General features: G+C 35.6%; 1 protein-coding gene across 7 annotated transcripts in view; it reads left to right on the top strand.

The window, feature by feature from the left end:
- PLAGL1 (PLAG1 like zinc finger 1) overlaps positions 1-24,932 on the top strand; it is a 100,470-nt gene that overhangs the window by 42,965 nt on the left and 32,573 nt on the right. For all 7 annotated transcript variants that reach the window (XM_054697900.1, XM_037520511.2, XM_037520516.2 and 4 more), the window contains exons 2-3: positions 1,174-1,240; positions 16,897-16,933. The gene's annotated coding sequence lies outside the window, so the exon portion shown is untranslated. The remainder of the gene's footprint in view (positions 1-1,173; positions 1,241-16,896; positions 16,934-24,932) is intronic.

Here is a 24,932-nt window from a genome sequence, read left to right as displayed (position 1 = left end):
TGCTTTGTGGCCTCATGGTTAGTTTTTCAGCTATTCCTTGAATGACTGAGAAGAATATATAATCACAGATTTGAGGGCAAGGTAGGTGTGTGTGTGTGCGCGAGTGCGTGTGTGTGCGTGCGCATATGTGTCTGTATGTGCATGCATATGTGTATCTATATGTACATGTATCAGATCAAGCCTAAGAATTGTAGCACCTATCAATTACTGAGATAGGTGTAATAAAATACCAAATAAAATGATTTTTCTCAATTTCTTATAATTGTCAACTTTGCTTTATAAAAGTTTAAAGTATAGATGAGGGTGTAATTTCTGTGAATTGGACCCTTTGTCATGTTATAGTGATGGGCTATGCCTCCTCCCGCAAATGCCTGTTAACTTAAAATCCATTTTCCTTTATTACACCATAGCCACACTTTCTTTTAGTAGTTAGGTTTCACCTATTTGAAAGAGATATTCTAAGCAAATGCTAATTGTTTTTTTTCTAATCCATATTGACAATCTTTGTCCGTTAGCTGGAGCTCAACCCAATTAAATTTAATATAATTACAGATTTAATTTAGGATTAAAGTTAGAATTCTTTTTTATGTTTGTTTTTAATTCTTTTTTTCTTTTTGTTTGTTTTTTTTTCTGTTTGCCACCTCTTGGGTTTTTGTTTACTCCATTTTTTTCCCCTCCTGACTAGTGAGAAAATTGCATGTTTTTTTAGTAGTTTTCTTAAAAAAGTTTATTCTATTTTTTTCTGAAATAATTCAAGGTTACTTTCGCACTATTTATCCTCCTGGCGTACATGCTTGTTATCCGGAATTGAGCTCCATCTTAATTATTTTTTTCCTCCTATCAATATGATACTGTAATTTTTCCTTTTGAGGCATCCTTTCCTTATCATTACTTCTTGCCTCTCAGAGCTCTATTTTCTTTCTCAGATAAAAATTTGGAAGCTTCTTTATTAAGGGATCATTGATGGCAGGTTTTATCTAAAAAATGTCTTTATTTAATTCTTAAACAGTGGTTTTGTTTAATATGTAATTCCAGATTGACAGTTTCCAAGCCCTCAGTTATTCCATTGACTTTTACTTTTACTCTTACAGTTACGTCAAATAACTGTTAGTTGTTGGTAATATTTTTTTTGCCCACTTTTAAGATCTTCTTTTTTTCTCTTGTGTTCTACAGTTGTACAGCAGTATATCTAGATGCGGACATTTCCTTTATCCTGGATTTAGTGTTTCCTGTCTAAAAGGTTTGTCATTTATCAATTCTTGAAAGTTTCATCCTGTATCTCTTTCAGTGTTTTTTTTTTTTTCCTCTTCCATTTTTTTCAATTATTTAAGAACTTTGGCTAGAATTCTTTCAGACCCACTCCTTTATTATGGATGACTTTTAATCTTAACTTTTATGTTTTATTTGGTTTTTGTCCATGTTGAATTCTAGATGATTTCTTAGACTGTTTTCTAATCTTTGTATAAGTTTTTTTCTCCAAATTGAGCTATAAGTGACATACAATAAAAAAACAAGAAAAGCATATAGCTTGATAAAATTTATACATGTGTATGCCTATGTGCTCATCAGACATAAAAGATATTAAACATTTTTATCCCTGCAAAAATATCCTCCGAGCCCATCCTATCAATGCAGCCTCTCCTGTGTCCCAATCAACCACTCTTCTGATTTCTATCAACATGGATCATTTTCGAGTGTTATTGAAATTCATATAAGTGGAATCATTTAATTTATTCTTTTTTGTGTTTTGTTCGTCATAGAATTATTTGAGATCTGCCCATGTTCCATGTATTAATGGGTTTTATTTATGTATTTTTGCTTTAGAGCAAGGAATGGAAAACTATGACCTGTGGGCCAATTCCATCCCACAGCTCATTTTCATATATAAAATCTTATTGCATATAGCCGTGTCCATTCATCAAAATTTATAACTGTAACAGACCATATGATGTGCAAAGCATGAACTATTTACTAATTGGTCCTTCACAGAAAATGCTTGATGATGTCTCCTCTATAGTATTACATTATATGGATATACTACAATTTTTTCTCCATTCTCTTGTTGATGGACTTTTAAGCTGTTTTCAGTTTTTAGCTATTACAAATAAATCACTGCAAATGTTCTTGAAGTTTCCTCATATCTGTTCTTGAAGATAGCCTCATGGCTTCTTGGTTATAATACCAAGGAGATGAATCGATGGTTTGGGGTAAGTTGGTTACAATTCAATGAATATTAATGTTGAACATATTTTTATATCTTTATTGGCCATTCAGATTTCTTTTCAACATATCTCTTCATACTTTTTTTGCCTACTTTTTTAAAATTAGGTTACCCTTTTGTTAGTGACCTTTAGTTTATTATATATTCTACATAAAATGTCTAAAGTACATGTTTACAAGTATTTTCCGCTTGTCTGAAGTTTGCCTATTTTTATAATAGTGCCTTTAGATTAGCTTTATTAGATTTATTTTCATGAAGTCCAGTTCAACCATTTTTTTTTTTTTTTTTGGTGGGGAGGGAACTGGTCAGGTCAAATAAATGCTTTTTTGTACCCTGCCCACAGAGTTTTCCCTCATCGTCATTTTTGTCCACTTTCAAAGACAGCAAACATTTGCCTATGGTTTTCCCCAGATATTTTATAGTTTTAGTCTTCACAGTTGGGTCTTTGATTTATCTTCAGTTGATTTTCGTGTGGTTTGAAGTGAGGGGGTCAAGATTTATTTTCCATGTGGACAGCCAATTGCACTACACATTTATTGAAAAGACCTTTCTTTTCCCATGGAATTTCAGTGGCCTCTATTGAAAATGAATGATCATATATTTGGGTCTGTTTCTGGAATCTGTTCCATTCCACTTGAACTGTTTATCAGTTTCTCTATTAATACTGTACTTTCTTACTATAGTTCACAGTAAGTCTTGACATACAGTGGTGTGAATCCTCCACTTACTAAGAATACTTTTTACTTTTCCATCCCATGGAATAGTATGTAAAGTACTTACTTTACATTTCCATATAAATTTTAGGATAAGCCTGTGGTATGGCTCTACAGAACACTTTTTGGAAAATGGACATCTTAATAAACTCTTCCCATTTATAAACATGGTATATCTCTTCATTGAATAAATTTCTTCAGCAATTCTTAGTTTTGTTTTGTGTTTTGCAGTATTAGAGGACTTATATTATTACATTTATTTCTAGGCATTTTATTTTTTTGAGTGTTGAAAATTATATCTTTTACTCAATTTTATTTTCCAAACATCATGTAGTGTGTAGAAATACAATGGATTTTTGTATATTCGAACTTGTATTTTATGACCTTGCTAAATTCATTTTTTTGTTTTTTAAAGATTTATTTATTTATACATACAAGAACTGGAGTGTAAGCCAGAGCTGCGGGGTTGAGATGATTCACCAGAGAGAGTGGGGAGCAGAACAGGCAGATGTATTAAAATACTCTGCTGAGGGGAGCAGCGGGCGAGACAGGAGAGGTCTGCTGTACCATGTGGGTTGCTCTCTGCCTGTCCAGGGATCGAACTCATGCTATAGTGGCTGGCAATAGCTTGATAGCACTGTCTTTAACCCCTGCACCACCAGGGAGGCCCCCCTAAATTCATTTTTTAAGTTCTGGTGGTTTCTAGATTGTTGGGGATTTTCTAAATTTCACAGTCATGTCATCTGTAAAAGTTTAAATGTATCTTTCTACTATTCCTTTTTTGTTTTTTCTTGCCTTATTGTGCTGGCTGAAAACCCCAAAACAATACATGACAGTAGTGTTCAAACAGATGTCCTTGCTTCTTCCTGAGTTGAGGGTAGGCACCTCAATATTTCACTGTTAAAGATGTTAATATAAATTTTTAATAGAGGTCTTTTGCCAGATTTTGGCAAGTTCCTGCATTCTTTTCTACATTTATTAATTGGAATTCTGATTGTGGAACCAACTGCCTGGGTTCAATTCCTAGTTCTACTTCTTCCTTCCCCATACAGTGTAATCTAATATAAAATGTAGGTAACAAGAGTCTATCATAGAATATTATTGAGAGGATTAATATAGAGAAAGGGCTAAGAATTGTGCATAGCCCCTAGGAAGTACTCATTTTTTATTAATATGGTAGATTATTTTAATTTTAATAATTATATAAATTCAATTGTTAAATTATCTTTTGGGTACCTCACATATTTTTATATGATTTGGATTTAGCTTACTTTTAATTTTTTTCATGTAATATTCTCTAGTCATACCGTGGCTATTCTTTTGCCATAGCAAAAGGCATACTAATGAGTGATAGATTCCTAAAAAAAAAAAATTTCGCAAGAGCTTAGCAACTGTGGTGGCAACATTCCCAGCTTTCTAGGGCGATTTCTATCTGAGTCTTTTGGTAGAGATAGAGATAGCTCTTGCACATGAAATCTTTTTTAAATATCGAATTGAGCAAATTCAGAACTTGGCATATATTGTGAGAAATGGCCACTCAGCAGGAAAGAGAAATGTTTTTACCTTTTGTACATATTTCACCTCAAATGTTTTAGTATTTGTGGAGGTTTCAATAGTTGCAGTATTTTAAAAGATTCATTTACGAATGATATATATTGAGCATTTTGCAGTGCCAGCCAAATTGGTGTTTTGCTCTGAGAAACTAGGGACCAATCAGGATCATTTCAAAGGCTGAGTGCTGGCCTCCTTTAGACATTTAGGGAAACTCAAATGTCTAATGTATTTTTTAAGGAATTAATAAATATTAAATTCTTAACATCTTTCCTGTCTCTGACTGCTGTCAGCATCTTGAATTCAGACCCTTGTCGTTCTATGCTATTTCCCCTTGTAATGAGATTTTCCTTCCCTTCCTATCATATAGTGACCAGTAGGGTCAGTTCCCTGAAAGTAATCCTCAGTGCCATCCCAGGACTTGAAAGAAGAGATTCTTCTCTGTATAGTCCCAGCTGGCTTTGCCAGCTTTGTAGCCTTACTCCTCGGAATCAGTCCAGTGGCTTTGTTGGTCTTAGCTACTCATCAGTATCTGAAGTTTGCACTGTTTTGGACTTCAGTGGACTTTTCAAAAACTTTCCAAGGCCTGTCAGAAGATACTCCAAATCATAGCTATATAAGAACCCTAATCTATAGTCCTCGTTAACTTCTTACCTTTCATCACCAATCTTTATATCTAAATGTCACTTCTAGTTGGTCAGGTTCTTAGAGATAAGGTTCCAGTACATAGCATGATACTTTGCATACAAAGAACTATTGCTAAATAGCTACTACTCTTAAGAACCTATTATAATTGTGCTACAATTTTGCAAAGTAAGTATTATTGTCTCTGTTTTAAATTGTGAAGAAATTCAGTATCAAAGAGATTAAGAAACTTACCCAATACATATAGTTAGTAAGTGGCAAAACTGGTTTGTCTGATTCAAAAGCTCTGGCTATTTCTTATATGCCATACTACCTTGGTGCTAAAAATAGTTAAATGAATAAAACTATTAAACAGATGTATTTATGGTAAAACACACTACTGAAACGACTCCACTTCCATTGCCATGTGCTACCTGGAGTCTTTGCTTGAGTGACCAGGCTTAGTAGCTTTGGGCTGACCGATGTGCTCCTATGCCCCTTGGAATTTCCTTCTTCATTCTTATTGTTTCTAATGCTGAAGACTTGAATAGTGTCATTTGGCTTGTTTTTGGGTCAGTGAGTAACACAGTTGAGTAGCACAAGCATAATTTGATCATTGTTTTAATTTTAAGTAGAAAATTTTACATTTCCCTAATAACCTTTACTAGTTAACTGATAAGGTGAAAATAGACTCCTTATCTTTTTTGAAGTACTTTGACTCTATTGAAGAATAAAATCCATGGGGCAAAGCAAATGAACTGTGCCAATGTTTAATATACCGCTTGATGAATTTTTATATATATATGTATACCTGTGTAACCACTAGGTCAAGATAGACAATATCATATCCATACAGAAGAGAAAATTCTCTCATGAACCACCTAGCCAATCTGTCCCTTTAGAGGCAACACTCCTCTGACTTCCATCACTGTAGTTTCACTTTATCTAAACTTTATTTTTTTTTTTTTTTTTTTTTTTATACATGCACTGGGTATAGTCAGAAGCGCGGGAGGTGAGAGAATCACCAGAGCCAGAGCAAGGGACAGAGCAGGCAGAAGGACCGAAGTACACTGCTGAGGGAGCAGCGGGCGGCAGGAGAGGTCTGCGCGCCATGTGGACCCTTTAGAGGGCAACAGGCCGCGGCAGCTTCGCAACCCAGCGCTCTACCGCTGCGCCACCACTTTATCTAAACTTTAAATGAAAACAAATAGCATGCACTCTTTTTGGTCAGCCTTCTTTCATATGCATAATTTTTGGAAATTCATCCATGTTGATGCATATGTCAGTAGTTTCTTATATATTTTTTCTCAGTAGCATTGCATTGAATCAATATTATTCTGGGAGCTCAAGTGCTCTTGCACATCTTTTGGGGCTGGTTAGCTCCTAAATATCCCTTATGTTTTATGTTTTTAAAAAGAGACTGGAAGTCTCAATTTTTGTTCTATTTGTGTTAATTTTACTGTTGGCCACTATTAGTACAGTCAGTGGATATAGAGTTTTCATTTCATTGGAAATATTTTGTATTACTAGACCTTGAAACAAAAGTCTCTGTTTGAGATAGTTAAGATTTGGACCCACTGAATATTAAACTACTTGTACTCATTTATTCCTGGTAAAGATACTCTGAAGTATCTTAGACTCAGGAAGGGTGGATGTATTAGTCTGCTCAGGCTGTCATGACAAAACAGACTGGGTAGCTTAAATAACAAAAATGTATTCACTCTCAGTTCTGGAGTCTAGAAATCCAAGATCAAGGTGCCAGCAAATTTGTTTTCTAGTAAGATTTTTTCCTCAGCTGCTAGAAGGCTGTCTTGCTGTGTCGTCACAGGCCTTTCCTCTCTGCATGTGTACAGAGTGTGGTTTCTGAGGTCTCTTCCTCTTCTTAAAAGGACATGCATTCCACCCTGATGACCTCATTTAATCTTAATTACCTCTGTAAAGACCCTGTGACCAATGCAATCATATTGGCAATTTGGGCTTCAACATGTGGTTTGGCAGGACACCATTCAGTCTATTACATTTTACTCTTGCTCCCTAAATTCATGTCTTTCTTGCATGCGAAATACATTCATTCCAACACATCCAAGAATATTAACTGTTCCAGCATCAATTCAGAATTCTAGAATATAAAATCGTATCTCAATATCATCAGAATCAGGTATGGATGAGCCTTGAGGCATGATTTATCTTGAGGCAAAATCTCTCTTGAACTGTGTTCCAGTAAAACCAAGCAAATTAGGTGGTTCCAGAAAACAATGGTGGGACAGATAGAGAGTAAACATTTCCTTTCAAAATGGAGAAATAGGAAAGAAAAAAGGGTTGATGCTGAGGCTAAAATCTATCAGGCAAATTCCATTAGACTTTTTTTTTTTTCTAGTAAAATACTAGTTTTATGTTCTATTTCTATTGAGGTAACATTGGTCTACAACACTGTATGTAATTCAGAGGCATGGGGTCAGGCATTAGGTTTTAAACTTCATGAATTACCATTTTAGGCTTATAACCTGCCTCTGTCTCCAGGAACCTAGGTGGTGGCCATACCCACAAAGTTTTTTGTCAGCCCCACCCTGCTGGGGCTGCCTGGCCCACTGAAACAAGAATGGGGGCACCCTCCCTCTGAAACGAAGGGGGAAACAGCCTTGTGAACTGGGCCTGTAGTGAGAGTAAAGTATAGATGATCTCTTAATTGCCCTTGGGGTCATTCTTTTCCTGAGTAGCATTTGCAGCCAAATAGCTCTCTTGTCTCATCTACAGAATCTCAGAAATCTAAAAGCCTTCCTTTATCTCATTCCATGCATGTGTTCCCTTTGGTTCCAACTGGCCCATGTCTCTACTGGCGTAATCCCTTCTTCATTCCTAGCTTCTGCTGACTTGGCTGGTTTAAAACTCCAAGGGTAACCTCTTGATGTAGTGATTGTACAGCCGCACCCTTGGTTTTCTCTCCATGACTTAATTTCTCAGTTTTTTTGCAACATAGACTGAGAATTTTTCCAAAATTTCAAATTCTCATTCCGTTTTGTTTGATTCCTTCACCTTTTTTCTGCCCTCTTACTTTACTGGAAGCAGTAAGGAGCAGCCAGGCCATTCCTTCAATACTTTGATTAGAAATCTCCTGATCACATTGTGTGTGCTTTCCCCAAAACACCAGAACACAGCTCAGCCTCATACTTTGCCAGTTTATAACAAGGATCTAGCTTCCAATAGCATGGTTTTCATGCCACCTGACTCCAGGATCACCTTGTGTTTCCACCAACATTCCCATCAGAATAAGTGAGGCCTGTTTTTTTTAGCTTGGACCTCAGAACTTTCCCAGAGTCTTATCGTTACCCCATTCTAGTCTCTCCTGTGTTTTTAGGCCCTTGTTATAGCCACACACCACATCACAGTACTCATGTACTGTGTACTCGTCTGCTCAGCCTGCCCAGATAGAATATTACAGACTGCATGGCTTAAACAACAGAAATATGTTTTTTCACACTTTCAGGCAAGACATCCAAGATCAAGGTGCTAACATATTTGGTCCTGATGAGGCATCTTCTTGGCTTGCCTCTGGCCACCATTTGTAAGTCCATGTGCATGGAAAGAGAAAGTGGCCTCTGGTGTCTCTCTATTCTCTTACAAGGACACCAGTCTTACTGGATTAGTGTTCCACTCTATACTTCATTTAAACTTTATCACCTCCCAAATGGCCCCATTTTTAAATCAGTTACATTAGAGATAGGGCTTTAACATCTTAATTTTGGGGGTAAGTGAGACCTTTGTTTTCTTAAATTGACCAGGAAAATACTGTAGCACATGCTACTCTTGTTCTCTGCCATAATTTTCTAGGCATAATATTAGTATTGTTAATACAGTGAGTTTAGTTTAGCTCCTGTTGGGGGTTGGAGAACTTGTGTGAAGTATATTAAAATGTGTTAGATTAATTCTGTCTGCATTTCTGTGAAACGTGAAGTTAGTGTCATATGTTTTAAGGGTATTACCTTGTAGGCAAAGAAATGTTGAAAACTGCAATCTAGAATATTGCTTTTAAATAGCTGGGGAAAGATGTTCATATTCTTAGAGGACATGATGTAGAATATCCCTGTCATCTTCTAAAATCTGTATTATACAAGAAATTGTTGATTTTTTTTTCCTGACACTTTTCTGCGATTATTAATTCTAGCTCTCCTCTACTGCCAATGTCATAGGGAAAGGGGATAGAAAATATTCTGCCCTCAAAAGGTAAATATGTTATCCAGATTTTTAGAAATTGAAATAGGTAGTATATATTTGTGTGTATTAAACAGGAAGGTAATTCAATGTTCTCTTGTACTAACAATTCAAAATGTCTTATAGTTGCCTAAATTCATTAAATTTCCCTGCCCCTTCTTGGACTGGCTTGTATTAAAATAGATTCAAGGAAAGAGGGGGAAGAGAACTGGTTCGTCCATGAGGTTGGGATATTTTCAAAAGATTGTTCAGAGATTGTATACTCTGAATTTTGCCCTATTTCATGGATCTTCTCTTAGAAGCTCTCAGCTGTTTAGAAGCCAGCATCCCTGTTCTGGAAAATTATTTTGATGGATGGAAGAGGTGGCATAGTCACCTCTTTTACCTGGGTTTTTTTTTTTCCTGTCTGAATTGCCTTTACATATTGTTTTTAATTGGGAATAGCAAGCTTCATTGAATAAATAGCATCTGAGACTACATAAGATCATCACTGAAGATTTAGAAACATCTAATGTAGAACTAATTGTAGTACAGGCAGCACCTACCTCGCTTTTTAGAGCACATCCTGATGATATACAACATCAGTTATATATCATCCTGAACTGTCCTCCTGAACTGTCCCTTCAGCTCCCCATTGGTAAGAGGGAAATGAAGTTAAACAAAGAGAAAAGGTTTCCAAAAGAAAAGGAGCTCCTATATCTGTGGAAAGCAGGTGACTGCAGTAAAAACCCAACTACAGTATATCGTGGCAATAGTGACTTGCCTAGAACTAATAAAAAAATCAACTTATAACAAAAGAAACTTGATAATGCAGAAATCTGTTTTTAATGGCATCGTCTCTTTTAGATCATAAAGGAGAAATAGGACTTAATAGCCACAACTTATAAAATCTTATACTCTTTCTGTAATTCTGTATTTATATCAACTGGATACATTTTGTCCACAACAAACATGAAGGCATTTTTAACATGTCCCAAGAAGAAAAAGATAAGCTAAGCAGAGAAAGTTATCATTTGCTCCAAAATCTCTATTACTGTGGTGTAGGGTTGCAAGTTCATTAGGCAGTTGATCTGCCTTCTGAGGTACCAGAGGTAAATACTTTATCAAATATCTTAGCAGTGTATAAAATACATCACTGTCTTCTCTGCCCTTGAGATCTAATTCCTCACTGCTTCCTGACCATTAAGCCAAAGTCATATATTTTAGATCTTTGTTAGAGAAGCATTCTACTTCTGGTACCAATTTCTATGTAATCAGTATAGGATAAAGTTATGTTGTGCCACCAACTCCCCAGCAGCTTCACTGAGAAATAGGGTTCTTTTTGTTGCCACTAAATTTGAGTTGTGGTTTTGTGGGAATCTCAGCACACTACCAGAGACTCAGGTCTGTGGATACACCACTATCTTGCAACTGTGTTTTCTAGAACACTTGTGTTTCTTGATTGCCATGGTAGGTCAAGAGAATTTTAAGTGGTTTTATGCCAGTAATTAACTTTATTAATAGCCTAGAACTAATCATGTGGCCCTCTCTAACTATAAGGGGATGGAAAAGTTCAAGCAATAATGTAAATAGAAGAATGTGTACTATGTATTGAAATAGTTTAAAGTTGTAAGTTAAGAAACGAAAAATATGCTTTTTCATTCCATGAAAAAAGTATCTCATAAGACCTGGAAAACCAGGTTTGAGCATGGAATCCTTGGAGTCAGGAGATTTCTGCAGCTCTAAAACATGGAAGTGTAGGGAGAGCTAACTCACAGATGCTGGCTCATCTTTCCTTCTGCTCCTGTGTTGGCCCCTACTGTACCCTGAAGGGCACACACTTGAGCTGTGTCTACATACTTATAATTACTACCCTTGGTCAGCTGTTGGTTCTAGGACTACTTCCACTAATGGTACAGTCTATTCTCAGGAACACAGGTCTGAGAAAGAGGACTGTTCCATCCCTGGTAGCAGTCTTCAAGTATTTTGGACAAGAAAGTCCATGGTTGCAGGAGCTTGGTGCATAGTCCAGAAGGGGAGTCTGAAACTTGGTGTGTGTGTGCCTTTAGGCCCTTCGACTTCACTCTCCAGAGGAAGGGGTTCACTGTAAATCCCTCTTACCTAGGTGTAATGTCTGTATTAGAAAACAAGAGTAGACTATAGGTGAGCAAAATACATGTGTACTGTACTTAATGCTTACAGTTTGGCTCCCTAGGAATGGAAAACCTCTGAGTTACAGGTTGCATATCATATAATTCTTATTTTAAGTCCCATTAAGAAATATAAATTAGTTTCTTGTGTTTGCTTATAGAAAATTTGCATAAACCATAACTTTTGGGGAATATTGGGACTGAGTGATGCCTAACCTTGTTACCATGCAATAGGAACAACTAAGAAGCTATGAGATGTAACCATAATGAAGAATAGGCAGCCTGGGGTGCAAAATGCTATCCAGTGTAGAGATATCCAGTGCTATTTTTACTGCTGATATTGAATATTGTCTGATATTGAAAAGGCTTTTGTTCTTTCTCAGCTAAATGTTTTTGCATAAAGGGGGAAAAACATGTATTCTTAGGTCATTATGACAACTAAAATAACACAACAACTGGTTTACACATAAAATATTCATAGATCAAGCAGAGTCATTTTTCTCAATTATAAATGATAAAAATGAGATATTCCAAGAAGTAAGTTTGAGATTTCATACAAGGAGAATGACACAAGGGAGGAAAGAAGAGGGGGTTCCTAGAAAAGGAAGTTTTTAGTCTAGTGCTTTGGGGTGGCCTTGGTGCTTGCTTATCTTCAAGAAAAGGTGTGTCTTTACTATCTCAACCTAGTAATCTCTCTTGAGCTTCAGTGTCCTGATTTCTTAAATGAGGATAATAAAAATTGCTTTTGATAACTTTGACAAATGATCCTTTGATAGAGTGGTGAAGATAAGAGCCAAGGGTGTTGGTTGGAAAGGGAATAGTAGGTGAGGAAATGGTGATTATCTATCTAAGTTGTCAATGTTTTTCAAAAATTGGTCTGGGAATATAGTGAAAGCTGGAAGACAATATTGGGGTAGTGAGAGTTTCGTTCTTGAAAAGTTGGGAAATACCATAGTTTGCCTGTACACTAGGGAGAAGCATCTCTAGTAGAAAGGGAGAGGATGATAATATAGGGGAAAATGGAGAGCTGGGTTCATCGTCGGTTCTAGGAAGGGAGATTTGTAGGGTTAGCTTTGGAAAGATGAGATGCTCTGTCCAATAGCTTTTATTTTGTCAGTGAAACACGAAGTGGGGATGTTTGCCAAGAGTTGTATGTACAAGTGTTGGGAATGAGGGGATCAGTTGGAGTACAGGAGGGAAGGTTAGAAAATTTGCGGGCATTTTTGAGCTGGTTCTAGAACCCAACTGAGCCTGAGCTGGCAGAATAAAGTCTCTCCTGACTGTGAAACTATTTCTAAATCCTCCCTCTCTATTTCTACTTCAGTAGCCTTCCTACTGTATTGTTTCTGTGCATTTCTAATATCCTCTGAGGTACTCTTCAGTTACATTGAGCTATCTACCCGGTCTCACCAAGTTATAGTTAAGATGTCCATTTGGTTAGCTTTGTGATTGCAAAATTGCAAAAGTTTTGAATAGTCTATGCCAAATTTCCCCCCTAGCTCTTATTTTTTGGTGTGAGATTTTTGAAGTGTGAGGTCTTTCAGGACTGACTGGATTGCCTTTTTCTCTATGTAAGGTCATTGTATTGGACTAAATGTTAATGCCCCCTCCCAAATTTATATGTGAAAACCCTATCCCCAAGGCAGGCTGGAGTCTTTGGAGGTAATTAGATCATGAGGATGGTGCCTTTGTGAATAGGATTAGTGCCCTCATGAAAAAAGGAAAAGAGCTAGCTTGGTCTTTTCCCAGCATATGAGGATACAATGAGAAGTTGAAAGTCTTCCACACTGAAGAACGTTCTCACCAGATCATGCGGCACCATGATCCCAGACTTCCAGCTTCTAGAACTATGAGAAATAAATGTTGATTCTTCTTTTTTAAAGATTTACTTATTTTTATACAAGAGCTGGGGTACAGGTCAGAAGCGCGGGAGGGTGAGAGGATTCACAAGAGGCAGAGCAGGGAGCAGAACAGGCAGATGACAGAAATACACTGCTGAGGGGAGCAGCAGGCATGACAGGAGAGGTCTGCTGCACCACGTGGGATTCTTGCCAGCCAGCCGGGATGGAACCCGCACTGCAGAGGCTGTGGGCAGCTTCACAGCATGGCGCTCAACCTGCTGCACTACCGGGGAGGCCCTAAATGTTGATTCTTTTAGCCATTCAGTCTGTGATAATTCAATTTGTGAACTAAGAGAGGCTTGGTCAGGTTTTTTTTTAAAAATATATTCTGTAATTTTATAACCCATTATTGTGGGTTAATTAGCCGTATATTACTGGCAGGTAAATAAATTATATTCCCTGATGCTGGGTCCTTTCAATGAAAGTCTTTATTCCCTCCCCATGTCAGAGTCTGGGTTTCTGGAAACAACGAACTCCGAAGAACCAAACTGCCATTGTATTTACTATGATTTCTACTCAAGGAAGGCATTTTTGGATTTTTTTTTTTATCATTCCTTGTATACCTATTTATATAGATAAGATAGTGCCTATCCCCTTAGAATTTAACAATTTAAGAAAAAACAGTATAGATGTTATAGTTGTGGAATATGCAAGCAAAAAGTGAAAAATTCAGTCGATTTTGTAGAATGTTTTAGAAAGTAGACCCATACGTTTGTTGTGCTTATACTATATACACCAAAGTGCATGTATGTAGCAGTAGAGAGAGGGGGACTTTAGTGCTTATGAGCAGTGACTATTACTTACCAAGGCTTAATTGTTTCTCATAGGAACTAATGATTACACAGATTGGCCTGATGTTGTCATAAATTTTCTTGAGGGACAGTATAGCCTAGATGTTAAGAGCCTGGACCCAGGTTGTCAGGATCTACCATTTCTAAGTTGTACAGTCTTGGAAACTTAAATCTTTTAGTGCCTGAATTTCCTCATAATTCAAAAAGAACCATGTTCTTTTTGCCAACATAGGATTGTTTTGTTGTCAACATAGGATTGTTTTGAGGATTATATCAAAAATATATGGATTATACCATAAGCACTCAAAATTTTATTGTTAGAAAAATAGGGACTATACGTACCTTCATAAGAAATGGACAGATTCAGCAGGTAGAAAATCAATAAGAACAGAGTTGAATACACCACTACCCATCAATCAACTAGATATAACTGACATTTATAAACACTTATTCTAACAGCAGCAGAACATATATTCTTCTCAAGCTCACATGAAATCTTCATCGAAACAGTCCATATTCTAACCATAAAATGCACCTAAACAAATTTTAAACAAATTTTAAAAGATAGAAATTATACAGTGTCTGCTCTCAGTCCATAAGGCAATTAAATTAGAAATCAATAACAGAAAGATGGCTGGAAAATCTCAAAATATTTGTATATTAAACAACATACTTATAAATTAAACATAGGTTAAATCTCAGGAAATTTTAAAAACTATATTTAAATGAAAATAAAATACAACTTATCAAAAGTTGTGTGATACAGAGTAAGAGGTGAATAAGAGATGCTTAGCATATACATATACTAGAAAAGAAAAAACATAAAATATTCAGTCATCTAAAATTCCACATCAGGAAACTAGAAAAAGAAAAGCAAACTAAATCTTAGAAAGCAGGAAAAAGATGCAATAATATAATGGGAATCAATGAAGTTGAAGATAATAGGAAACTAATAGAAAAAAGTAATGAAACCAAAAGCTACTCCTTTGAAAAGATAAAGTTGATAAACCTCTAACCAAGCCAACTAAGAAAAGATTATTAATATCAGAAATTAAAGAAGGGCATTATTTCAGATCCCTTGAACATTAGAAGTATAATAGAGGAATACTATGAACAACTCAATGCTCACAAATTTGGTAACCTGTGTAATGATCCAACTCCCTAAAAGTCATAAGCTCTCCAAAGCACAAAAGAAAGAGCTGATCTGGGGGGGAAAAAAAAAAACCAATATAATAATTACCTTCCAAAACAGAAAGCATTGAGCTCAGGTCCATGAATTTGGCAAAACATTTAAGAAAGAAGCTATACAAATTTTCTATAATAATCTTTCAGAGACTAGAAGCAGAATAAATACTTCCTAACTCATTTTTTAATGCCATTGTTGCCCTATGACCAAAAACCAGTCAGTCATTAAAAGAAAACTACACACAGGTGAATATCTCTCATGAACATAGATTCAAAACTTAACAAAATATTAGGTATATAAAGTATTATACTCCATTACCAAAGGGGATTTATCCCAGGAATGCAAGGCTGGTTCAATATTCAAATACAAGTTAATGTAATCCATTACATCAATAGGCTAAAAAAGAAAACTCGTGATCCTATCAAGAGTTGCAGAAATACATCTAACAAAATCTAAAACTCATTCATGATTAAAGCTCTCAGTAAACAAAGGGGTTTCCTCAACTTAAAAAGGAATATCTGCAAAAAGATTACAGCAGTTGTATGTAATGGTGACAAAGTAGAAGCTTTGCCACTAAAATCAGAAACAAGGTAATGATGTCCCATTCATCATTCCTTTGCAGCTGAAATCCTAGCTAATGCAGTAAGACAAGATAAGGAAATAAAAGGTATACAGATTGGGTAGGAAGGAATAAATTTTTGTTCACAGATGACGTAATTATGTCAAAAATCCAAAAGAATCAACAACAGGAAAACCCACCAGAATGTGATTATTGCAGGATTGTAGGATTGTTAGGTAAACATAGGAAACTCAATTGTTTTCCTTTATGCCAGCAGAGAATAAGTGGAATGTGAAATTAAAAACACCTTCCCCTCAAATTTACTATGGATGAAAGTTAAGTCTTTTAAAATATATATATTAAAACTCTACAGTCTGTGAGTTCAGGTGATACTTTTAGCTTATCTTTTACCTTTTGATTTTTGAAATGAGTCTCTGAGGAAAACAGTGAGAGAAAACTTCTGCCCTAGAGCTTAAACTAAAACTTACTTGTTCTTTAATACAGAAAAATGGAACTCTTTAATCATGATTTGACATATAACTAGCTATATGTCTCTCTTACACAAAAGTAAAATATTTACTGTTCACAAGTGAATGTTGTTTTACTATTAAAATAGATATGTGGGCAGTTAGGATAGAAGGGGCATGTGGGGAAGGGAAAGAGATGGGTGTGCTATAAAGGGGCAACATGGGAGAGCTGTGCTGATGGAACAGTACAGTATCTTGATTGTGGTGGTGGATAATGTAAGCTTAATAAGAGATAAAGTTCTATAGAACTAAATATATACACATACAAGTACAATCTCAAAAGACTAGTGGATTGTGTTACTATAATGTGCTGACTGTGATAGTTTACTTTTGTGAAATGTTACCATTGGGGGAAACTGTGTGAAGGGTAATCATGATGTCCTTCAAGACCACATATGAATCTGCAATCATCTCAATAAGATTATAATTAAAAAATGCATGTGTGGCTAATATATAAAACTAATAATTGTTAATTTTGTTTTTAGGTTGTTGCCACCTGACAACACCGTCACCATTGACTTTGTAAGTTGATATTTTAATTTTTTTATCCTTCATTCCAAAGGAATTATATTTTCTAATTACATGAGTGTATTTTTCTGTATATATTTTTTGATTGCTGAGTAATATTCCATTGTGTATCTATACCACATTTTCTTGATCCAGTTATCTGTTTTTGGGCATTTGGGTTGTTTCCAGGTTTTACCTATTGTAAATAGTGCTGCAATAAACATAGGGGTACAGGTGTTCTTTTGAATCAGTGTAACCTGGTGTAAAAAATTGGAGTAAAATTTGTAAGTTACTTGGGTTTTGTATTATTTTGAAATGTTTCACTTTTTTGATACCACTAGGTGATAGATATTTTGAGGAAGTTTGAATTACACATCTTGATTAAGTACATCTATTTCTTTGGCATCACTTCCTCTCAGGATTATGTATAGAAGTAGCAAAATGCCATCTGTGGGGCTGATGTGTATACTTCTATCTCTTCTTGTACCACACTGGTGCAAATCTTTATATATTTTTTTAATTAAAATAACCTAGCTGGTCTCCCTGCTTCTATACTTTCTCCCCTATAATCCATTCTTCAAGTAGCTGCCAGGTAAGTTATTTAAAACTCTGAGTCTGATCATGTTACTTTCTGCAGTGGCTCCCATGCCTCTCTTTACAGAGGTTTACCAGCTCCTCCATGATATGAGCCCCTGTTACCTCTGACCTAATATTTTATTCTCCCCCTTACTGCTTCAGTCATACCAATATTCTTGCTCCTACATTCAGGTTTTGGCATGGATGTTCCCAACAACAGCCACATGACACATTGCTTCCTTACCTCAAGATCTTTGCTAAGTTGTCATCTCCTTGCCCAGACCACCTATTTCAAATTACCTTTGTTTCCCCCTGCCCTGTCTTCCCTGCACTGCATATCTTGTCATTAATTTTTTAGTCACTCCCTGATACGTATTTTACTTATATGTCTCCTCTTCATTCTGTGATAAATTCCATGAGGATAGGAATTTTTATGTGTTCTGTTCATAAAGATGGGGAAGCAGGATGCGGGAGGATTTTGTATTGCATTTGAAGGAACTGGAACTTTCATACTGAGGGATCTTCACTTCCAGCTACAATCTAGTTCAGAGGAATTAGATGTATTCTCCTGCCTTAAACAGAAGAGACACACACACACACACACACACACAATATATGAAACAGGTTTTTAGACATTGCACAACAAACAGCACAAAATAGTGAGCCCTGAAAGAAGGTAAAGAAATGATTTTCCCATGTAAGAGAACTAATCAAGACTGGGAAAGAGCTACCGGAAAGGAAAATTTAGCTCATAGAGGGCTCGTAAATGTGTTCCCATCATTCACAATGGAAAATCTAGTAATATAAGTGGCATTAGAGTATTTAAAAGGGCATTGCCCTCAATAGTGAGGCAAAATTAGCCCAAAACTAAAGGCTCCCTGATCTTGCCTAAAAATATATTAAAAGTAACCTATTAAAGAAGATCATGAAATTTTTTTGTAAAAATTTGGAAAATAGTTTAGGCTTTGTTGGCCATCAGATTTCTGTTGTAACTATTCAGCTCTGCCATTATAATGTTAAAACAACCATAGCAATATGCAGATTAATGGAGGTAGTGGTGTTACAGCAAAACTTTATTTATAAAATGGGCAGGGGACCACATTTAGCCTGTGGGCCACAGTTTACAGATTCCTAGTTTAAAGTACTTAATTGTTTCTAGTAGCTTAATTATATCCCATAAAATAAAGTTCAAGAATATTTAAAGAAATACAAAATATTCAGCACCTAACAAGGTAAACAATGTAATATTCAATTGACATCAGATATGCATAGAAATAGGAAAATTATGTAGTCAGAAGAAAAATGGGTCAATAGAAAGAGGTTCAGCAATGACAGATTTTATAAAGATATTAATAAACAAATTTAATTAGCAGATTTAATTTAATCACTAATTACATTTTAATAAGTATTTTACTAGGCAAAAATATTAAAAATTGTAACTTTGTTTCATATGTTCAAGCTTGTAGAGGAAAGCATAGCTTGTTATGGAAAGACATAGAAGATATAAAAAGACTCATATTGATCTTCTAGAGACAACCTAAACATCTGAGATAAAAATTGCACTGGGTTGGATTAATAACAGTTGAGACATTGTGAAAAGAAAAATTAATGTACTTGAAGACATAGTAGTAAGAATGATATAATACAAAACATTGGGTTAAAAACCCAGTCAATCATTGAGCTATGGGACAGCTTTAGACTGCCAAAATTATATATAATTAGAGTGTCTAATGGAGAGCAGGAACAGAAACTATACTTGAAGAAATAATGGCTGACAATTTGCCAAATTTGATAAAAAGAATAGAGAAATCTAAGACACTTAAATGTCAGGGAAGTACACAAAAAGATGAGGAAAATCATAACTACACACACAACCAAATAGTTTAAGACCAGTAATAAAAAGAAAATATTTCAAAGCAGATGGAGGAAAAAAGACCCTCTATATTAAAGAATGACAGCAGAGTTCTCATAAAAAGCAGTGTAAGCCAGAAGATAGTGGAGCAACATCTTTTAAGAACTAAATGAACACTGTCAACTTATATAATTAGTTAAAAGATATTTTAAAAGAGAAAGTGAAATAAAGACTTTCAGGCATGCAAAAGTTGAAAGTATTCATCTTCACTATACCCACACTGCAAGGAATAATAAAGAAAACCCTTGAGAAAGCAGGAAAATAATACCATATGGAAATAAAAAGCAGTGGAAATGGCAAATACCTGGGTAAATGTGTAAGATTTCTAACTTAAATTTTTTTAAGATAATTGATTGCTTAAACAAAAATAGTAACAACACTGTATGGTTTTTAGCATGTACAGCACTAATAACACAAAGTCAGGAGGGGAAAATTGAAATATATGTTTTCATACTATTTGTAAAATGGTATAATAAACACTAAAAGATGCATGATGATAAGTTAAAGATATAACTTTAAACTCAAAATCAACCACTAAAATATAAGAGACTTATAGGTCAAAGGAGATGTAAATTGGGAAAAAATATCAATTCAAAAGAAAGTAGAAACAAAAAGAAAATGGAAATAGAGAATAGATGGGACAATGTGGTACATTCAGCCAAACTATGTCAATGATCACATCAAGTATAAATGGTCTAAATACTCTTAAGTAAAAGACAAAGATGTCAAATTAGACTTAAGCAATAAAACAAGATCTCTTTGCTGCCTATGAAAAGCATGCTTTCTGTTTATAAAGGCACAAGTAGATTATAAACAGAAGGATGAAAAATTATATACATTTTATCACCATTTGTTTTTACAAATCCTGGAATGACCACATTAATCTCACAGTAGAAATTAGCCCAAATATTACTAGGTATTACAAGAATTTTTCATAAAAATAAAGTGGTAAATTCATCCATTTAGTTGCCTGCACTTAATAAGAGTTTAAGTATACACAAGGAAGGGCATACAAATCCACAATTATGGTCATATTTCAATGCCCTTCTTTCAGTGAATAATAGATCAAATAGATAGGAAATCAGTAATGATATAGAAGACTTGAACAGCACTATCAGCCAACTTGATCTAATAAACATTTATAGAACACTCAAGCCATCAAAAGTAGTGCACCCAGATCATTTCTTAAGATGGACTTTTTTGAATAAGAAAACAATTTAAAATGATTTAAATCACACACCAAAAAATACCTGTTGCCCACAATGGAATTAAACTAGAACAGAAGGATATCAGGAAAGATATCTTGTTACTGAATGACACACTTCCAAATTACCTAGGGATACATTCCAGACCATACAAAATGCCTTGAATTTGAAAGACAAGTAATCATACAAAATACCTTCTCAGGCTCTTAACAGATTAAACTAGGAATCAATAGGGAAAGATAGATGGAAGATTGTCAAATTTTTGGAAATTAGTAACACTTGATTAACTCATGGGCCAACAAAAAAGATTCACATAAAATTTTAAAATTTAAACTAAATGAAAATGAGAATTCAGTTTATAAAAATATTCAGGGTGTAGCTAAAACTGCTTAGAGGAAAATTTATAGCATTATATACATATATTAGGAAAAAACCTGAAATCAGTAACCTGTTTCTACTTTATAAAACTAGATTTGAAGAACAAATTAAACTCAAAGCAAGGCAAAGAAAGTAAACCTAAAAATTAGAGAAAATAGCAAAATTGAAAATAGGAAAATGAGAATATCTACAAAATGAAAAGCTTTTCTTTGAAAAGCTCAGTAATAAACCTCTAGCCAGCTGACCAAGGGAGGAAAAAGATATAAGTTGTCCATTTCAGGGATGAAAGTGGGGCCATAACACTGATTTCATGGATATTACAAGCATAATGATGGAAGCAACTTCAGCCCAAAAGTTTGATAACTTAGATAAAATGGGCCAATTCCCAGCAAATACAAATTACTAATATTCAAAGAGAAATGGATGACCTGAACAGTCTTACATCTCTTAAAGAAATCTAATTAGTAGTTAAAAAAAAAAACCCTTCCAGAAAAGAAAACCCTAAATGTTTGCACTGGGAAATTTTACCAAATTACCAAATAACCTATGTGACAAAAAAGGAAATGAAAAAGGAATTAGAAAGTATTTTAAACTGAAAGAAAGTGAAAACATATTTCTACATAATTAGGGTGCTAGGATAGCTGTGTTTACTGGGATATCTACAGTACTTTATGCCTGTGGTAGAACAGCCTCAAATTAATGGCTCAATGTAAGAGATGGTGAAAATTGCATGTCTTTTATTTAAAAATGTATCGTGTTGGAGAGGACAGTGGGAGGTGGTTATAAAGAAGCCAATTCTTAGTTCTTCATTGGAAGGAAACCAGCTATACGCGAGGTTTCTTTAGTGAGCCCTAGATATTCTTTTTTTTTTTTAAAGATTTATTTATTTATTCATACAAGAACTGGGGTACAGGCCAGATGGGCAGGAGGGTGAGAGGATTCACCAGAGCTAGAGCGGGGAACAGAACAGACAGACTGACGAAATGCACTGCTAAGAGGAGCAGCAGGCAAGACAGGAGAGGTCTGCCATGCCATGTGGGACCCTCGCTGGCCGGCCGGCTGGGATTGAACTGGCACTGCAGAGGCTGCAGACAGCCTCACAGTGCGGCGCTCAACCACCTGTGCCACCAGGGGAGGCCCCCTAGACATTCTTAAGTCTTCTTTCTAGTTCCTAATTTCTACGATAAATGTTAGTGAAAGGGGAAAAATTTCTCAGTGTTAACAGGCTATGGATTCACTTGCCATTAAAAATGATGTGTTACATGGTAGGTAATGCAGTAAAAGAATGAGAAATAATTTTGAAAATCACAAAACTGTAGAATTAGAGCCATAAGAGGTACTCGTAAAACCACAGTAGTTGCAACTGCCTGCCTCTTTAATTGACAAAACCTTAGATTAAAAAAAAAAAGTATCCATTTAAGTTTGCAAGTCAACAAAAACAGTAAAGAAGAACTAAGTACTGAATGACATATTCAGAATTCAGAGAAAAATCTCTTCAAACTCAAGGACAATGAGGAATATTCTAGATGTACTTCAGTACCGCGGAAAGGTTGCATAAATGTCACCTCCTCTCCAAAGCCTTTTCAGACTCTCCCAGACATAGTGGCCTCTGTCTCTGTCTTCCCACATTATTCTGTACACTCTGTACTGTAACATCTACATACCATCATCTATTGATGGGGTTTATAAAAAACAAGACAAGGAGTTAAAAATAAGTTTTGTGGTTTACTACTGGTGGTCTTTTCTTGTGTTGGAAAGTTAATCTGTTTTCTCCTAGTGAGTTGTGGGAGAGTCAATGAAGACATATATTCATTCTTTGAAAATTTGAAAAAGCACTAGTAACATGCAAGACATATCCTTAGTATGTGATTTTCTCTTCATGTGGCACCAATCCATTTCTAGTTAAAGTGGTTAAATGGCAAGAAGTGAAGCTGAGTGTAAAGGCAAATCACATCATTACTTTATAGAAACCAGGACTTTGTCTCAGTTAACTTTTTAGAAGAAAATTAGTGTCCCTATTTTGTATAGTAACTTATGAGGTTGTTCTTGGTTCATTAGTTGCCCCCCGGAACACCCTAAACTTGAGTGCTAAATTTCTAGCATTTGAAGGAGCTGTATAATCCAGAGCCTGAAAGTTAAATTTTGTCTTTTTATTGAAGGGGAAGCATTTTACTTTCAGACAAATTTTACATTGGTTTGATTTTCAATATCAATTATAATAGCTACCATTTTGGGGTGTTTGTTATATGCTAATGCTGGTCTAGAGTTTCTAATTTGATCCTTCACAAACCCTATGAAATAAGGTGGTATTTCTCATACAGATGAGTAGACTGAGGTCCTGAAAATAGTGTTTTGCTTCCCTTGCAAAACTTTTAAGAAGTGACACCAAGAGTCCATACCAGAATCCACACTCTTGCAGACTACCTCATTGAATGGAAGTGGCACAGTGCATTGGATTTAGAAATAGATGATGATGACTTAATATATAATAATTACAATGAGAGAACTTCAGTGCATAATTATCTGCATTCATGGTAACTAGGTACAACAGAAACATCCTAGAATTTAGAAAGAAAATACTTTAAGTTATGACTCTGCTGCTCATTAATTCTGTGACTTTAGCAAATCAATTTATTACCACCCTTGAGCCCATTTTCCTTAATCAAAAATAGAAATTAATAAAACCATCTTAATAAAGCCATCTATCTCAGATGGTTGTGGGGAGATCAAATGGATGTTTCTAAGTGCTGTATAAATGCTTTTGAAAGATATATAAATGAATTAATGAGTGTATTTCGTCATTTGCCATAGCATTTCTTTAAGTAATAAACTTTGAGTGCTTTTTAAAAATGATTTGATTTATGTAAACTTAGCGAGTCTCTAGAACAGCTCTATTGAATTACAGGGTGATCTATTATAGGAGGAGATTTTAGTCATGCAGCCAGCTTTATTTATTTGATGAGATACATTGTTTTTGAAGAATGGTGATTTCACAATATCTTATAAACGAGTTCTTGAGAGGCATCTCTGTCTTTGTTTTGAAAGCGTAAGAAGACAGAGGCCTGAAGTGAATCAGTGCCCATGTCAGCTCTGAGGTCCCTAATGTAACTGCCATACTTTGCCTGCTGACACACAGCCTTTCCTGTGCAGGGTGGAATTCTGTATTTTCCAAGTTTATTTCTGTCCCGACTTGAAAAATAAGTGAAAGTCTTCTCTTTGAGAGCAGCTCAGTAGGCTGTACAAAATGGCATCTTTGGCAGTGAAATGAATACCAGGGAGGATAGCTCTGGGGGCTTTGGTGATCCCCTAGGTCGACACTGAAGCTCTGAGATGGGCACATGGGAAGGTTGTGTTCTGTGTCAAGGAATGAGTTCTCCATAGCTCTCATTCCAATATTGTTTATTTTCTTTTTGGTTTAGGAATTTTGAAACTTAACCCATCTATTCCCGTGTTTACTCAGGATTAGTGACAGAAATGGAAGGGAGCACAATAAAACGAACGCATTTTGTTACAAGCTTTCACGGAGGTGGTGTCAAGAAGCAGCTCAGAATTCAAAGGAGAGTTTGGAGGCCTTTTAATTACATCTGTTCAGTGTAGGTAGCCAATCAGGATAATCCATTTTCTTTCCTAAATCCTCCAGGGTCCCTGTTCTCACTTACACGCGCGCGCGCGCACACACACACACACACACACACACACACACACAGAGACACAGCTCATTCACACAGCCTGTCACTGAGCAGCTTGAATTGCCAGTTTCCCTGATTACCTAGCTCAAACCAAAAAGCCAACTGTTCTATCTCTGTTCACATTTTTGTTTTGCAAACAGAATTTACACAAACTGACACTCTCTTTAGTCCTGTGGCCTTCACTGGAGCTCAGCCCTGAGGGAAGCCCTGAGAATGGCTGATTCTCTCAGCTCCTCAGATGGGGGTGAACTCCG

The sequence above is a fragment of the Talpa occidentalis genome, unplaced genomic scaffold (genome assembly GCF_014898055.3).
Source record: "Talpa occidentalis isolate TD23 unplaced genomic scaffold, MPIMG_talOcc4v2.1 talOcc4.2, whole genome shotgun sequence".
Classification (NCBI taxonomy): Eukaryota; Metazoa; Chordata; class Mammalia; order Eulipotyphla; family Talpidae; genus Talpa; species Talpa occidentalis.
The sequence above is the reverse complement of the archived record's forward strand: the minus strand, read 5'-3'. Positions and strand labels throughout refer to the sequence as shown.